A 15624-nucleotide genomic window follows, 5' to 3' on the forward strand; every position below is an offset into this window, starting at 1 on the left:
AAAAAGGGATGTGGCCTCATGGAAAGGAGGCGTGTCATCACAAAAAGCGGCGTGGTATTACACATTAGACCACACACCGTAATGCCCATTACAAATAAAGCCACATGCCATAATGACAATTACACATAAGGCCACACACCATAATGCCCATTACATATTTGACACATAAGTGCCTCTTATCTACATGCTCATTGCTAGGGGGTTCTTGCTTGATGCCAGGGGATTCATGCTCGTTGCCAGGGGCTTCTTGCTCGATGCCAAGGGGGCTTCATGCTCATTGCCAAGGGGGAATACATGCTCATTGCAAAGGGGAAATGACACTGACACCGGGCGCACACAATTTAAATAATTGACAGCTGGAAAGAGCTGTGTGCTGCCTGGCTGTATTATCACTGTCTAAGCAAAGCAGCAGCTCCATCAATATCTTTAATGTTCGGGCTGGACTGCGAGTTGCAAGCAGCCAATCACATACCTCCCAACTGTCACGATTCCGTCGGGACAGTCCCGATTTTCGGGTCCTGTCCCGACGTCCCACCCGCGGCAGGCATTGTCCCGCTGCGGGGGGGTGGCAGTTGGGAGACCCCCCAATGTAGTAGAATAGACGCTGTGCGCATGCGCACAGCGTCTATTCTCGTATGAAAATGAGGTCGCGGCTAATTAGCATAAGCCGCGCCCTCATTTGCATACGCCACGCCCCGAGTGTCCCTATTTCTTCACATGAAAAGTTGGGAGGTATGCAATCAGGAGCGGCATTTGTAGTATTGGTGGCCGCTCCTGATTGGCTGCCGGACCGCAAGCTCTTATTGGCTCGCTGTCCAGCGCAGGGCCATCTTAACAGCATTATGGGCCCCTGGGCAAAGAGGTGCAGTGGGGCCCCAACTTACACAACCACAATAATGTAAATTAGCGCCAGCACACAGCCACAGTAAAGACTTGTAGACATGCACTTTATTAAATTTTATATGAAGTATTGCTGAATGTCTCCAAGTAGCTATAGGTATATGTATCACATATGCTGCATTCCCCTATACGCCGCACTACGTCACTACTCTAACCCTATAAACACACTGTGACCCTTATACATGCACTGTGACCCCATACACACAGTGACCCAATATACACATGCACTGTGCCCTAATACGCACACACTGTGACCCTTTAAACATGCATTGTGCCCCAATACATACAATGCCCCCATACACAAGCCTTGTGCCCACATACATATGCACTGTGCCCTCATTCACGTACACACACATTTTGCACCCACACACACTTTACCCCCAAACACATGCACTGTGCCCCCCAATGCATATATTTACTGTACACACCCACATTGTGTACATACAGTAGCTGGACTCACCACTCGGTAGACACTCCAGTCAGTAGACACAGCTCCCCACCATTGCTCTGTCTATTTCTGTCAGAAGCATGAAGACAGACAGAGCTGCGCTGGCACTGGTAGTTCCTCTGGTGACCACATCTCCTCCTCTGCCACACTCCCAGTAATGCCCTGCGCTCTGCGGGGTGGGTATCGGCATCAGCACCAACTGTGTGCAGGTGACTTAATGACAGGGGATGGTGTATGGGTACACCTGCGAGGGGGCGCCAGGCAGTGCAAGAGCTGTGCACTGCTTAGCTGAGACTATACAGCCAGGCAGCGCACGGCTCTTGATGTCCAGCTGTAATTTCAAAATGTGTGTGCCGGCGGTCTAATGGGTCCACCCCTTAGATTTGCCTATGTGTGGCCGCAAAGATGAGGAAGCACCATGTTTTTTTTCCGGCTATCCAATTTTGGATGCCAGAAAAATAAAAAACACATTTTCCCTGAAAAACATGGTTTCATTGAAACTTGAGTGTTTTCACTTTAAAAGGCTTCCGAAAATGGGGCGGTTTTCAGGGATATTGCTTCGGTTGCTGGAGGCAGGTGAAACAAAATCTCTGATCCAGCTTTTTGGGGCTAATAGAATAAACCTGAGCTGCCACAATTACTTGATCATTGATCGGCATAAAGTCAGGTCCTAGACTGCATTAGAAATAAAAAGAGCAAACCGTAAAATAGGGACACTAGAGAAACATAAGAGATATACACTAGGAAGGATGGATTATTTTTGGAAGCTATAAAAACTTGGTCTCCTGTTTAAAGAGGAAGGTTACTATGTAGGAACAGGCAGCAGTCACCATCCTGACTCATCTCTGGAATGACAACAGGTCTCTGCAGGACACTACTATAAAAACGTCAGAATACATGTATAATGGAAACCATGGAAACTGCAATTATTCATGACAGATTATCATTGGTGCTACTTTATTATACAGTACAACCCAATACAAAGCTAACTTTCCACCAGGAAATGTCATCCACCATGAATGGCACATCCAGTATGCACTCACAACTACCTGAAGGAAGGAACACTATTGTATGTACATCGTATGTTACAATACTATTTCCCCTACCATTCGCTTCCTGTCTCCTGTCCTCTTCCTAAATAAGAAGCCAAATGTCTGAGTGTCCTCTGCAGCTTCCTGAGGCCGGCCCAGTGACGGAGCGATGTTTCACTGCCAGCTGAGGGGGAAAAAAAGTGGCGTGGGCGGGCGCATACAAACTACACGAGAAGTGTACAGGGGCAGGGCACTTGAAATAATAGGTGTGGTTTACAGGGAGGAGCTTAGAGACGGAAAAAACGGTTCATTAAGTTGAGCCGGGATCCGGTGGATCCCGTGGTGGAAATATACGGATCTTTTAGACTGGGACTCGGCTCACTTTTAACAAAAAGGGGAATATACATGACCAGGTAAAACCACTGATCGATGGCTGGGTGCAGAATCGCCATCGATGGAAACCATCGATGGCGTCTGCACCGATGGCGTCTGCACCGATGGCCATCCACTGTACTCAGTCTACAGAGGTAGTACATCTCAGCTGCCACAGATGGCAGCACTGAGATCAGGAAAATGCATTGTAATGGAAAACGAAACTTAAACTGATCACCTTTTGGGGATCAGAGGCTCACTCGTTCTTGAATGTGATCCGTTCAAAAGATCTGGTTCGTTCGTGAACGACCCATCTCTAGAGGGAATCGGTACATCTATCAGAATGAACTTAGGTCTACAGTCATTAGGTCGACCCCACTAGGTCGACTGGCAGGAAGGTCGACCTGACTTAAGGTCGACATAGGCCAAGGTCGACATGACTTAAGGTCGAATTTGCATAAAGGTCGACATGAGGAAGGTCGACTGGTCATAAGGTCGACATGGGTTTTTCACTTTTTTTTATCCGAATGTCGACACAGTCGACATGGACACAGTTGGCAATGAGGATCGGACCCTCGCATCGCTCTCTTTGCTCGCAATGCTTCGGGCACGGTGGCTCGCTTTGCTCGCCACAGCTTTAATAACCTCCTCCACGCCCTAGTGGATGGTAGGGCATGAAATATCGCCTGTCGGCACATGTCGGCTCAAAAAACAGTGAAAAACCCCATGTCGACCTTATGACCAGTCGACCTTCCTCATGTCGACCTTTATGCAAATTCGACCTTAAGTCATGCCGACCTTGGCCCATGTTGACCTTAAGTCAGGTCGACCTTCCTGCCAGTCGACCTAGTGGGGTCGACCTAATGACTGTAGACCTAAGTTCATTCTAATAGATGACCGCTTCCCCTCTAGAGGAGCTGCCTGCATGCATGCGAACAGACAGAGCAGTGACTGCACTAGCACCAACGATTATGGTACCGAGGTAAACCCGGTGCAGGAATAGCAGACTTTTTATTTCATTTTTTTATATTTGTTTGTATTTAAATAAAAAATATAGTCCCTGTGGTTGAGTTTACAATTTGCGGCACAGCCTATGGTCGAAACTGTGCTGCTAGAACTACGTGTGTGTTCCATGGCCAAATGCTGCTGGGATGATTTAAAAGGGGCAGACTAGATGGGCCTGGCCAAATTGTTCTTATCTGCCATCAAATTCTATTGGTGACATTTAATGGGAGACGATTTGTGTTTTTTGTGGAATTTTCGCGAAAAACGGCTGAAATCCCGTTTTCGCATATTTAATGAGGTGCGAAAAACGCCCAACATAGCAGATTTTGCCGCGAAATCGCACTTTTAGAAAGTGGGATTTTAACTCGTGCCGGAACTCACATCCAGATGTTTTCCCGTTGAAAAGTATACAATTTGCATATTTAATGAGATGCGAATGTGGGAAATGTGTCTTAAATTCGCCAAAAAAACAGACCAGGTTCTGATATGTGAGTTGACCAGAACCCTGCACAGATCATTGAGATCTGTGCATGGTCCTGTGGTAAAAAATGTGTTAAAGTGTTTTTTTGGAAAAAAATTGCGCAGGGAGTCAGCGCTACACAGGCTGTTATCTGCACGGGAGAAAGCCCGTTCAGCCCGCTGACAGTGCAGGCTGACCGGCTCTGCTGCAGACAGACTAGCGCTGGATCCTGGATCGGTAAGTATGTGGGTGTAAAAGTGAGGTGTGTGGATGTGTATGTAATAAAGTTAAACTTCTCTGTGTGTGTGTGTGTCTTTTCTTTTAACATTCTTTTTACAGGTGGACTACAAGTCCCAGCGGGCCCATTAATGTCCCGCATGCTGGGACTTGTGGTTCTCCAAGCCCCAGCCTGCGGGGGAGGTCTGCTGTCACTTGTAGTTCTCTTGTATAAAGCAATGTAAGGATTGAAAGATTTAACCCTTCAGCCCTGGACGGATGAAGCCTGGGGGGGGGCTTTATTGGGGGGGTCCCCACTCCTCCAGGCACCCCGTCCAAGGCTGACCAGCCACGGTGCTCATGGTATGGCCGGGAGACCTCATGTAAAAAGTGTCCCCTGGCTGTGGCATGACACTGCGGGCTGTTGGAGCCCGGTGCTGGTTTCAGAAATACGGGGGACCCCTACACTTTTTGTCCCCTGGAACCAGGTCCGGCTCAATGAGCCCGGGGCTGGTTATGCTCAGGAGGGGGGACCCCACGCAATTTTTTTTATTTTTTACAAACACAAAATCGCACATTAGCTCAAATTCGCACATTTTTATGCCTAAAATTTGCACATTTTCATGCTGAAAATTCGCACATTATCGCACGTTTCTTGCCGGAACACGCACCTCATTAAATATGGCGAAAAACTGAAGTGCGAAAAACTCATTCCATTAAATGTCACCCTATGTTTCTATGTGGTGAAGAAGCTAATTTTGTCACCCTGCAGCATTCTTCTGCGAGTGTGCCCCAGCTGTAATAGGAAATGGGAATGGGAAAATGGAGCTTGCAGCCTCCCCGTTATCCGGTTTATAGGTTTACAGTCTATGGCAAGTCGGTGACTGTCAATAGGTGAACTCCAAAAGGTCGACATGCAGAAGCGTAACATGAGTTTTCCATTTTTTATTTTTTTTTACATTTGTACTTTTGTATACTTTGACATCCACATGGACTTCGATTGGGAATGGTAAAGTGTACCCAGCACAGCGAGGGTACAAACTACACTAATTGGGGATCCATGTCAACAGGTGTTGACACTGACACCAAAAAAATGTAAAAACTCATGTTCACCTTTTCACACACTTGCCTACTTTTGAAAACTAGTTTCAGGGAGATTATAGTTGGTAGTAGAATTTTGCACAGCGCCACATTGAGGGGGCGTGTCATGCTCCACCCAAAGTGCGTGTCTAGTTCCATATATGGAGAGATTGTGAATGTGGCACCTAGAAGTGTGGTTGTGTACTGCTATATACTGACTTATAACCAAATGTAGATGAGCCCCAAAGAAGTTACTAATGGTGTGTACACACGGTCCGATTTCCTTTCTGATGTTGACGATATAGTCAACATCGGATCGGCATCGGATCAACATCGGATGCAGATCGCAAGGGTTTTAACCCTTGCGATCCCGATCCGATCCCGATGCGCGTTCACGTATCGGAAGCCAGAAAGTCTTGGCTGCTTTGTCTATATAGTGCAGATCTGCACTATATAGTCAAGATAGGATGCAAATCGGATGTGCCTTAAGATCCTATCCCCGATCTGATCAGATCGTGGATAGGATCTTAAGGCACATCTAACGTGTGTACACACCATCAGAGTTACTATACTTGGGAAAGTGCTGGGAAATGGCGCTGATGATTCAATGTAAATGTATTTGTCTATCATTCCTTTTTTTCCCACAAAAATGTAACAGTGTAATGTGGGCTAGGTGAATTGAGGGAGATTGCTAGACTAATGAGGGAGAGAGGGAGATTGCTGCAGAATGCAGGAGGGAAGACAACTATGCCTTTTCACAACCCCTTTCATGTTGAGCTTTTGCTTATTTCAAAATGTTGTCTAGCCACTGTTTGACATTGACAAAATGTTGACATGCAGGGGGAAATTTACTAAGATGTGTATTCCTTCACATGTTGCTATGTTGTGACGTTGCTATGGGCAACCAATCAGATCCTGTCTACTATCTTCTAGACAGGGTGCTAAATAAATTAGAAGTAGATTCTGATTGGTTGCTTATTGCAACATCACATGTGAAGTAGAATACACATATTAGTAAATTTCCCCCCGCAATCATTTGCATGTGGACCTGGACACTGTAGACTTTTCCATCCACACATGCCTCCCCAGCACGTGGGAAGTAGGTAGGGGGAAATAGGAACAGAGTTAACCATGCCTCACAGGGATACATAAAAAATGACATGAAACTTAGGCAGTCTGTTTCAACTAGTGTGCCGTGACAGACTAGTTTCTAGCTGTGCAGCCACCCGCACCCGCCCCACAGAACCGCTGCCCCCAGCCCCTATCAGGACTTAGAGGGAAAAATACATTGGAGGAACCTTCCACACACGATTCCCGTTGCTGCGGGAACTGGATACCGCTGTACATCGAGGCGGATGTAATCATTTGTACACGCCTCTTGCGTTCCACCAACGAGGAAGGAGGCAGCGGCACACACCAAATAGCTGGAGCTGCAACTCTGGGCTCAGCCAGCAGATTGCTGCAGTAGGGACCCACTAAGGAGAAAAGCATTCAGCACTCTGACCATGGTAGTGTAGTCCATTCCAGGGGTAAGGGTAAATGCTATATGTACACTTAGCTCCAGGGGTAGGGTTGCCCTCCAGGAGACTTTTCCAGTCTCCCAGATTCCGGGGTTCTCCCGGAATCCGGGTGTCTGGAAAAGCCTCCTGGCCTATTCGCCGGTTTCCCCCTCGTCCCCAGATGCCAGCGGATGTCATGGCGCTCATTGCGCCTGTCAGGCCTGCCTCTGCTGCACTCGCGCGACGATGATGCAGAGCCAGCCGCCCGCCCTGCCTGCGACCAGTGTAGATACACGTGATGCCGCAATTCCTCAAGCGCTTTCCTCGGCGCGCTGACTCCGCCCACTGCTGACTGTGCTCCTAGGACTTGGAGTCAGACACCCATGTGCACTTGGCACAGTCAGTGCACGTGAGACCCGAGTCCCAGCATGCCCTGCCTCCGCCCTGCTGCCTTCCGCCTGCGCCAAGGCTTCCTTTTAGTGTGTGCGTTGCCTAGGCGCTCCCTGCGTTGCTGGCTGCTGCTGTGTCAGCCTGCTGGTGCCAGGCCCTGGCCCACCCACGGTGACGACTGCCTGGTGAGTTGAGTGTTGGCTGGCTGCCTGCCACTGTCAGGCTCCGCCGCTCGACCCTGCCTACCCTGCCCCCAAGAATTTTTATCTTTATGGTAAAAAAAAGAACAGTAGCTACACAGCTTTTTGAATAAATCGCACCCTCTTAAATAGGCCACACCCAGTTTTGGATAGGCCACGCCCACTATCCTGGAGCGCATCATTACTCGTGGTGGGGGGGTCTCCAGGAATCCATGTACAGTGAGGTGGCAACCCTATCCATGGGGGGCTGTTTTTCTCTATCATCCATATGAGATATTGGGGATTCGTCGAACGTATGGGAGAAGAGCGCAGGGGCAAACGCAGGATTTTCAAAAGGGGGTTTCCAGAGGGGCGGAGCAAAGCACGGAGATGGACACTTAGGTGACCCAGCATACACCGGGTCAGTTAAAGTATTATAGATAGACCAAATGTATATAAATAATAATACCCCTGGGCATAGCAATGTATTGGGGCCCCTACCAATCCTCCAGCAGTAGGGGTGGGGGAAGCTTTGATGTCCCTCGGGTGGTAGGGGGTATTATATCAACCGCTCAGCATGTAGGGCCTGGATCAGTAGTTTCCATTAATTACCCCTTTACTGCACATATGGTGGGAGATGGGGTGGGAGAAGGGGGCATTGGGCTGAATGAAGGGGTCCCAATACATAACTTTCAGGGTGGTAGAGGAAGTTTAATACGCAGAGGAGGGGTGCATAGTGGAGTAGGCTTATTATTCATAATTTTCTGGTGGGAGGACAGCTTGCTTGACTACAGATATCTCCAGTTCCCGGAAGTACATTTCTTAGATTTTAATTAAAAACTAGAGAATCCCACCTACCAAATGGTATTGGGGACTAGGGGATCAGAGTTCAGGAGGCAGAGCAATCTGCCAACGAGTATATAAAACTACATACCAGGTGTGTGGAGCTGGAGCAGTAACCAGCTGCTGGAAGGCCGATATCTCTGGTTCTGGGAACAGTAGAGACAAGCTACTAGTGTCCATCAAAGGGGGAGAGTCTCAGCTTTTGGAATATACGTTGAGAAAAACTCTTAGTCAGACAGAAACTGAAATATCTGACTGGGGAGAGCAATTAACAGGCTTGGATGGGGACAACTGCTTTGAAGTCAAATATCTCCGGTTCCCAAGGGCCGATTTTTAAAATTCTTGTATCCATAGAAAGAGGGGACCCTCAGCTTTCAGCCTAGGCCCCATAGACTCCTGGGGGGGGGTTCTGGGTACTCATAAACCCCCCCTGCGTGCGCTACTGGAGCGGTATCTGCAGGGGACCGGCACATAGAAGCTCTTTCACTGGTGTACTGGCTCCTCCCCTCTACTTCCTCCCCGCAAGCCAAGAAAATGTGCCCTCAGGAAATGGTGCTCACTGTGAAGTTCCAGAGTTTTTATTTAGTTTTATTTCTTTGTTATTTTGAGTCTGCTGGTTGGGCTTCAACAGCATTCCTACATCATGGGAAACCAGGGGAAGTGTTCAATTACTGACCTCTTTAGGTACCGAATTGTCCCTGCTGCAGGACCACTGTCCTGAGATGGTGTTTGCCACTGTGGTCGCTTAATGCCCATACTGTTAGGATCCGTAGAGTCCTCGCCAACCCTAACTCATTTGCCTCCGGGTAGAATTGACGGACGCGTGCAAGGGCTAAGGTTTCACCTAAAATAGCTGCGTTCGACAGAGCCCGTTAGTCAGGCTCCGCCCCCGATGCCACCAGGTCTTACGTGTGACAACGCGGCCGTCAAGGCCAACAGAGGACAAGGGGAACAACTGACTGGAACACCACAGGCCAGGACCCCCCAACCCTATTAAAGGGGTGACAGTTAAATGGTACTACAGGAGGGACACTGCTTGTAGATGGTAGTTCTTGCAATAAATGGCACCGAGAAGTAACAATACTCAAGGGATGGTATTTAGCAACAAAATGGCATACAAGAGTAACAATACTCAAAGGATGGTACTTTAACAATAAATGGCATACAGGAGTAACAATACTCAAAGGATGGTACTTTAACAATAAATGGCATACAGGAGTAACAATACTCAAATGATGGTACTTAAACCACCTAAACCTAGAGGGGTACCAGACCAAACAATATACAGACATCTGACACATGATGATTTAGACAAGGAGGGATATCCCTCAGCAACCGAGCTGAGAAAGGCACAGGAATGCTGGAAGCAGGGCAGGAACCAAAACCGACAGGGACCTGGAACCGAGAACACTCTGACCAAAAAGGTAGGAACTATCACCGGCGTCAGAGTGTCTCGCCCAGGACCTTAAATAGGGGGCCAAAAGGTGTCCCCTGCAGCTGCTGCTAATCAGCTGTGTGAGGCTTGCTGACTGCTCCTTCCTCCCCGCGGCCGCCTGGCGTCCCCCGTCGCCTAGGCAACCGCTGCGGCAGGGGAGGAAGGAGTTGTACCAGAGCTGCCGGGCGGGCGTCTGCATCCGGCAAAAGTGTGGGGCTGATGACGCGGCGTCCCGGCTGCCTAGCAACAGCCGGGGCGCGTCGTCTCAAGACTGCCGGGGTAGTGCTGCCCGAGCAGCTCCTAACAGTACCCCCCCCTTGAGGAGGGGTCAAAGGATGGTACTTTAACAAGAAATGGCATACAGGAGTAACAATACTCAAAGGATGGTACTTTAACAATAAATGGCATACAGGAGTAACAATACTCAAATGATGGTACTTAAACCACCTAAACCTAGAGGGGTACCAGACCAAACAATATACAGACATCTGACACATGATGATTTAGACAAGGAGGGATATCCCTCAGCAACCGAGCTGAGAAAGGCACAGGAATGCTGGAAGCAGGGCAGGAACCAAAACCGACAGGGACCTGGAACCGAGAACACTCTGACCAAAAAGGTAGGAACTATCACCGGCGTCAGAGTGTCTCGCCCAGGACCTTAAATAGGGCGCCAAAAGGTGTCCCCTGCAGCTGCTGCTAATCAGCTGTGTGAGGCTTGCTGACTGCTCCTTCCTCCCCGCGGCCGCCTGGCGTCCCCCGTCGCCTAGGCAACCGCTGCGGCAGGGGAGGAAGGAGTTGTACCAGAGCTGCCGGGCGGGCGTCTGCATCCGGCAGAAGTGCGGGGCTGATGACGCGGCGTCCCGGCTGCCTAGCAACAGCCGGGGCGCGTCGTCTCAAGACTGCCGGGGTAGTGCTGCCCGAGCAGCTCCTAACAGTACCCCCCCCTTGAGGAGGGGTCACCGAACCCTTAGAACCGGGTTTGGACGGAAACCTCTTTAAAAACTCAGCCTTTAATCTGGGCGCATGAAGAAACCTCTCTGGCACCCAAGACCTCTCTTCATCCCCGAAACCCTTCCAATGGACCAAAAATTTTAGTTGACCCCGGACCACTTTGCAATCCAAGATACGTTCAAGAATAAATTCCTTGTGTCCCTGAATAAAAATGGGTTTGCGGCTTTGAAGGGGCAAGGACCGGGAAGTAAGTGCGACCGGTTTGAGTAGAGAACAATGAAAGACACTATTAATTCTCAATGATCTGGGTAGCCGCAACCTGAACGCAACTGGATTGATTTGTTCGGTAATCAGGAAAGGCCCGATAAATTTGGGCCCCAATTTGGGACATCTCTGGTGAAGTTTGACATGTCGAGTTGACAACCAGACTCTTTGACCGACCTTAAAAGAACACAGTCTCCTGTGTCTGTCAAAAAAGATCTTGGAGCGCGCTGCGGACTGTCCGAGGGCGAGGTGCACCTTCTTTCAAGCCCTTTGAAGAAGAGACACCGCAGAGGAAGAAGACCACGAGGAATCCATGGGGACATCAAAAGAATTACACTTGGGATGCAACCCGAAGTTGCACAAAAAAGGAGACTTCTTGGATGCCACATGATAGGCGTTGTTATAGGCGAACTCGGCCAATGGTAACAGCTCCGCCCAATTACTCTGACATTTAGATATGAAACAACGCAAATACTGTTCTAACGCCTGGTTTACCCTCTCGGTTTGCCCATTGGACTGCGGGTGATACCCAGAGGAGAGATTGACCTGTACCCCTAACATGGAGCAAAATCGTCTCCAAAACGTGGCCACGAACTGCGTACCCCTATCTGAGACGATATTCTCGGGGAGGCCATGCAGCCTGAAAATATGTGTAATAAACAATTGAGCTAAGTCCCTGGCTGTGGGAAGCTTACGCAAGGGAACGAAGTGTGCCATTTTACTAAAGCGAACCACCGTGACCCAAATGGTGGTGCAATGGGCAGAATGAAGTCCATAGCAATATGAGACCAAGGCCTTTTTGGAATGGACAATGGCAGAAGCTGACCCACAGGTGACAGTCGTGAAGACTTATGTCTGGCACAAGTCTGACAAGAAGAAACGAAACGAGACACATCCTGTTTCATGGCAGGCCACCAGACTGCTCGGGACAGATGTTCTAGGGTCTTGGTAATGCCAGGGTGTCCGGCGAGTCTGCTAGAATGGAAGTCCTTGATGACCAATTCACGCAGTTCCTTGGGAACAAACAGACGACCTTGCGGGGAGTCCTGGGGAGCTAACGACTGGGAGGCGATGACACGAGAGGCCAAATCCTGGGTTAAACCGGCATGGATGATGGAAGACGGGAGAATGGGAGGTTCATTAGAATTGGTAACAAGACTGGTTAAAAAACTCCGGGAAAGAGCGTCTGCTTTAACGTTTTTTGGCCCTGGTCTGAAGGTGATAAGAAAACGAAACCTGGTAAAAAATAATGCCCATCGCACTTGTCGCGGATTCAGTCTTTTGGCTGACTCGATATAGGCCAGGTTTTTATGATCCGTGATCACCGTGATGACATGTTTTGCGCCTTCCAGCCAATGGCGCCACTCCTTAAACGCCCACTTTATAGCCAGCAACTCCCGGTTCCCCACATCATAGTTCCTCTCGGCCGGGGAAAACTTGCGGGAGAAGTAGGCACAAGGGTGAATCTTTTGATCGAGATTATTTTTCTGAGAAAGAACGGCCCCAGCCCCAATATTCGAGGCATCCACCTCAACCACAAATGGGAATCTGGGATCCGGATGGTGTAAAATGGGAGCAGAGCAAAAGGCTTTCTTTAATAATTCGAAAGATTCGATCGCCTGTGGGGACCAATGACTGGGATCGGCATCCTTACGGGTAAGCTCGACGATGGGAGCAACAATCTGAGAAAAAGACCAAATAAATTTATGGTAATAATTAGAAAAGCCTAAGAATCTTTGGACTGCTTTGAGGTTGGTGGGACGGGCCCATGATAAGATAGCCTGAACCTTACATGGATCCATAGAGAAGCCCTTGGGTGAGATTATGTATCCTAGAAAGGAGATCTGAGAGACTTCAAATTCACACTTTTCTAATTTAGCGTACAACTGGTTCTCCCGCAGTTTTTGGAGGATCATACAAACATGTTGGCGATGTTCGGCAAGACTCTTGGAGAAAATTAAAATGTCGTCCAGGTAGACCACAGCGAAAATTCCTAAGAATGGCCGGAGCACCTCGTTGATAAAGTCCTAGAAGACCGCGGGCGCATTGGCTAGTCCAAACGGCATCACCAGGTATTCGTAGTGGCCGGAATGGGTATTAAACGCGGTCTTCCACTCATCTCCCTGGCAAACTCTGATGAGGTTGTATGCTCCCCTTAAATTGATCTTAGAAAAGATGACTGCTTCTCGAATCTGATCAAATAAGACCGAAATGAGGGGTAATGGGTATGAATTTTTTATAGTTATCTTGTTAAGGGCCCGATAATCAATACAAGGACGCAGTGACCCGTCCTTCTTTTCTACAAAGAAAAAACCTGCACCCACCGGTGACTTGGAGGGACGAATGAACCCTTTCTCGAGACTTACCTTGATGTAAAGGTCCATGGCCTGTGATTCTGGAACAGATAAGGCATAAAGCCTCCCCTTGGGCAACCGGGAGTTGGGGACAAGATCAATGGCACAGTCAAAAGCGCGGTGAGGGGGCAATGTATCGGCTTCCTTTTTAGAAAATACGTTGGCAAATTCCCTATAGGGAAGAGGCAGGGAAGAGATGACTGAGTGCGTGGCCCGGAGAGGAAGCGTGAGGCAGTTGTTGGAACAAGACGACCCCCACCGCGTGATCTCCCCTGTAACCCAGTCAATATTGGGATTATGTTTCTTTAGCCACGGTAAACCCAGTACCAGAGGAGCCCACGGACAGTAAAAAATGTAGAAAGAGATCTCTTCCGAATGAAGAGCTCCCACGGACAAATGAATACAAGGGGTACATGAGGAAATGCTGCCGTTGGAGAGCGGAAGGCCGTCCAATCCACAGACTGACAAGGTATTAACTAAGGGTATGGGCTCGAGCCCTAATGCGCGGACTAACCCCATATCTATGAAATTGCCGGCCGCCCCGCAATCCACAAAGGCAGACACCTTAGACGACATATTTCCACTAGCGACAATGACCTGCAACAAGATAGAGCCTAGGGGAGAGAAACTAGATAGGCCTAAATGAACCCCCCCGAATTCACCTAGGCCCTGTCTTTTACTGACTTCAATGGGCAAGCTACTGCGCGGTGACCCTGACCCCCACAGTAGAGACATAAGCCACAGTAGAGACATAAGACATAAGCCCCATTTTATTCTAAGTGCCATTTTTAATAAGTGCAGAGTTATATCCAAGAAGGAGTGAATTGTGCAGAAGGTGGGAGTGGTTTTCTGCTCAGAATTGTGCAGAAGGTGGGAGTGGTTTTCTGCTCAGAATTGTGCAGAAGAATTGTGCAGAAGGTGGGAGTGGTTTTCTGCTCAGAATTGTGCAGAAGGTGGGAGTGGTTTTCTGCTCAGGTGGGTAGCTGATTAGTAGCAGCAGTATAAGAACAGCAGGGGGCAAGTGAATGTAATGAACTTGTGAATTTTGAACTGCCATTTTATTCTAAGTGCCATTTTTAATAAGTGCAGAGTTATATCCAAGAAGGAGTTACATCCAGGAAGGGGTACAACCAGGTTGCAATAGGCTTCTGTCCCTTCTGTTTCTGTTTTTTTTTTTTTCTTCTTCTTGCTTGAAGCCCAGGTGCCTGACCTGTTAAAGGGTCCACAAAGTGCAGATAGTGTGCTGCATGATCTGAGGCCACTGAGGAAAACGTGCAACTGGAAGAAATTACAGAGGAAGCGGACAGATACAGAGTGGTGTGTCAGCAGACTGCAAGACAGCCAGTATCAGCAGGAGATCAGAGGACAAGATTAGAGCCCTACTGTCGCTGCTGCAGACACATCAGGTGTGAGGACACCAGGAGTGTGACACAGCTGCAGGAACAGATAAGTATCAACTTTCTTATATTTTGATAGAAATTAACTTGTAGTGTGTAATTGCATTGTAATTTAACTCTCTATTGTATACTAGGGGGTTAGTCGCAGGGAGGTAGATAAAATGGGTGGGGCCCTGATTGAGAATCTCACTCAGTGCATGTTGTGCAAGATGTATGCACACCTGGAGCATGAGTCCCAGTGCGAATACATCTGCACGAGATGTGAGCGAACGTCCGCCCTGGAAGCCCAGGTCACTGATCTAGAGCGGACTGTTCAGTGACTGAGAGACATTTCCAATCTTGAGCAAAGCCTAAATAGAACGGTGGAGGAGTTGCAGTTGGGGTCACTGGTAGAGGAGGAGGATCAGGCAGCCAGCTGGGTCACGGTTAGAAGGGGAAACAAGAGGGACAGGAGGAACAGGAACGACATCTCGGATCTATCACACCCACCCGGTTGGACGAAGTTTCGGGGGAGGATAGAGACGAAATGACGGAGCTGGAGGATACGGCTCCCTCTAGCAACCGGGGGAGCGGTCCCTCTAGCTCAAACGGGATGACAGTTAGTGAGGTACCAAGGCAGATAGTGGTGGTAGGGGATTCCATCATTAGGAGAACAGACAGGGCAATCTGCTATCGGGACCGCGATCGCCGCACGGTCTGTTGCCTCCCGGGTGCTCGGGTACGGCACATCGCGGACCGAGTCGACAGATTGTTGGGAGGGGCTGGGAGCAACCCGGCGGTCTTGGTGCACATCGGCA

The 15624-nt window shown here is 48.9% G+C and overlaps 1 protein-coding gene across 3 annotated transcripts in view; it reads right to left on the minus strand.

The window, feature by feature from the left end:
• NLRX1 (NLR family member X1) overlaps positions 1-2609 on the minus strand; it is a 74062-nt gene extending 71453 nt beyond the window's left edge. For 2 of the 3 annotated variants that reach the window (XM_083162710.1, XM_083162707.1), the window contains exon 1: positions 2455-2606. The gene's annotated coding sequence lies outside the window, so the exon portion shown is untranslated. Of the gene's footprint in view, positions 1-2454 lie in introns of all 3 variants that reach the window. The other variant, XM_083162708.1, reaches the window with a different exon arrangement.
• Between the last annotated feature and the right edge of the window lie 13015 nt (positions 2610-15624).

Source organism: Crinia signifera, chromosome 19 (assembly GCF_055691185.1).
Source record: "Crinia signifera chromosome 19, ASM5569118v1, whole genome shotgun sequence".
Classification (NCBI taxonomy): Eukaryota; Metazoa; Chordata; class Amphibia; order Anura; family Myobatrachidae; genus Crinia; species Crinia signifera.